This window comes from Dreissena polymorpha, chromosome 11 (assembly GCF_020536995.1).
Source record: "Dreissena polymorpha isolate Duluth1 chromosome 11, UMN_Dpol_1.0, whole genome shotgun sequence".
NCBI classification, from domain to species: domain Eukaryota; kingdom Metazoa; phylum Mollusca; class Bivalvia; order Myida; family Dreissenidae; genus Dreissena; species Dreissena polymorpha.
Window position 1 is genome coordinate 13,484,157 of NC_068365.1, and position 3,261 is coordinate 13,487,417.

A 3,261-nucleotide genomic window follows, 5' to 3' on the forward strand; every position below is an offset into this window, starting at 1 on the left:
TATTGCTTTCATTTTTATCTTCGCACTTGTTGCACAGTGAAACTGTTGTCACATTTATCTCCATATGTATTCATGTTGTGTTGATCGCAATGAGAGTATAATGGCAGTTCAAATCGTCTACTTGGAAAATAAATTCACAATTGTTTGTCATATGATATATTAAAGCGGGTATATACGATTTTTTATATGTGTTTAATTGTAATATATTGATAAAATATGTTACAATAACACAAAATAGGCAAGAAAAATTATACATTAAAGCCGAATTTCATAAAATGCAGCAAAGACAAATTAGCGCCCCAAGCAGATAGTGACGTACATATTTTCCTACAATAACCGAAGCATTCGTCTTTGTATTAGGATCAGAGATAGTGTTCGTGTGTCGTATGAATAGATATCGTTGCAAGAATTCAAATAAACCGTTAAACTAAGTTTAGATGCACATCGTACATGTATGGTATACATGCTGGCGAATTCGGCTGTACAGCCGTTTTCAATTTCAGAATTAAATATCTGGCTTATTTCCCATTTTTCGACACATGTTCTCCTTAACTTTTATTTTAATTTATATTGAAATATATATATATATAATAAGTTTTTTACACAGTTTATATAAATTCATAAATATTTGACAAAATCGTATATACCCGCTTTAAAGCATTGCCTTTGAAACCATCAGATAAACTTACTTTTTGACGATGCTGCGAAGCAGCTCGTCTAAGTAACCATACCATGAAAAAATTCTTCACAATGGCGACCTATGTAAAAGACCGAGCCAGTCGATTGAGATAGCTCGATTTTTCTTATCGGCATACCTCGCTGATTATCTTGATAAAGGTAAAGGAAGCTCAGCTATAAAAAGGACAGCATATTCTGGGGAAAAGATTTAATACTAGTTTGAAAATGTTAATTTTAAATCAGTTATGTTCAATCCATTATATGTTTATAGATCAATGAAACAACTATGCATTTTCTGTATTGTATTTGACATTTGTCACGATTCTGTAAATAAATTGTAAATGAAAACGTGTATAATTAACGTTTCATGCGATCATGAGTGTAAAGAAAACGAATTACTTCGAATCTGCCATTTGTAAACGTAAATAGCGAGTATGGTATATAAACAGCAAAATAGCCGTATGACATCTGTGAAACTCACTCTTATGCGTGCTTTCTCATTTTGCATATTTAATAAACTTTTCAAACAGAAATTACAGAGCCACATCAGTGCACATACTATGTTTGATAATTCATTCGTTTGTTGGATATTGTTTGCTGTTTTAAACACGTATAAGGTCATATCGCAGAGATTTAGTTAACCTTACCATGTGTTCATGGGCAACTCACGTATTCAAGTCGTATTTTACTATGTGCTCATACCTACTTTCGGGAATCATGATGAAAATATTGCCGTACTTAACGAACAAACATGCATAAGCTTATTTAATTAGAGAAAAAACAATAATCAACAGAGAAAAATTATATGTTCATGCACATGGGCATGTGAAATCACGTCCGTACACCTAACATCATTAACTTAGGAAAGGAAACAACGAAATATAAAGTTTGGTATGATATACATGTGCAATTAAAGAGCGTGGTGTAATTAAAGAGCATGTCAAGTTTTAAATATATCTGCTACGTAACGTAATGTTATAACCCACAAATGTTTTACTGTAACAGAACGTTTTTTTTTAAAGATAAGTGGTACAGAAAATACACCTCAAATATCTTTTTAAAGATATTTCTTGTTATATTTGATCAAGAACTTAACCCGCCTCCCAGTTTCGCTGAATGGGTCAAGTTCCCCACGGGCACTACTTCACCGTACTCTAAAATTTTATGTTCGTAGCCAAATTTTTTCGTACCCATTTTTTTCGAAACCATTTTTTTGCTATAATTTTTTACCCACATTTGTCGTACCCATTTTTGTTTGTACCCAAAATGTTCGTACCCACGTACTCAATTGTGGTGATGTAGATACATTTAAATTGATGCTTTTATATCCATCTTCTTCAAAAGCATCGTCACACCAGCACTGTCAGTACTTTGATTGTAATATATTACCTAGTCTGGTGACAAGTAGCAACTCGTGCATAAAATGAATTTATTCAAGACATCATAATCTATTCTGTTAAAAACCCATTTATATAACTGTCATGATAAAACATTATTTATCAATTGCATAAAGGTATTGAATAATGTATATTTCCAAAAGGATAAATATCAATCATTCATTGTACTGGACGAATGACAATTCCATATAATTTTAAAGTTTTTTGAAGCATGTCTAATCTTCATCCAGTCCCTTTTTGTACAATTTCATTAGTACTCCCCAATTATTTTACCCACTGCATTCAAAATGTGTCAAGTAGTACTAGTATATAATTTCTCATGATATATATTTGTAGTTGTGCCACTTTGTTGTGGTAAAATATGGCAGTATTATACATTTGTGTTGTTAAGACTTGCTTGTTGTGATAAGCCATGTTTGTAAAATCCATATCGGAAATTCTGTCCATGGTATTTCTTTTTTTAGCATAGAATAAAACTAAAAAAGTATAAATTTTTTAATATTTCTTAATTGTCCTCTATGTTTTGTCTTATTAAATTTAAGTTAAACATGAAATAACCACATTGTTGATTGGAACATTTTTTTCATTTCTACTATTTTATCGGTTCAAAGTTTTGGTACAAACGGACATTAAAAAATGTGATGTTTTGGAATATAATTTTGTTACTTATCAAAAGGGACTTGTTCACAGATTTTTTAATTTTTTAAAATATTAAATGGATTTACTAACAAAACTAATGTATGGAAAAGTTTTAAATAATAAACCTTTCCCACTGGGAGACAAAAAGGATATGACTATGTGAGTAACTCGCGGTCTGTTCAGGTTGTATGCTATTTGCTACTCATCAGTATCTAAGGGTTGGAAAAGAAGCCTTTAAAACTTGAATATATTAAGAAAGGACTTAAATTTAATTTGATTTTTATAAGGACTTCAAATGCCTCAAAGTGCGTTTCTGAGTGGTAAAACTAAGGATGAAGATAAATTTGTAAATTTAGTACCAGCCCCTGGGTTATAAAAACCCAGACTTTAAGAAGCCAACGTGTATGTGCTTCCACTACCCCCCACAGGCTTATCAATGTGGATTGTACTTAAAAGGCACTTTTGCTAAAGAAATTATGAAGTGTTAAAAATGCATCATTATTTTCCAATTTCAATTCAATGATAATCATCAATAATGCAAAATATC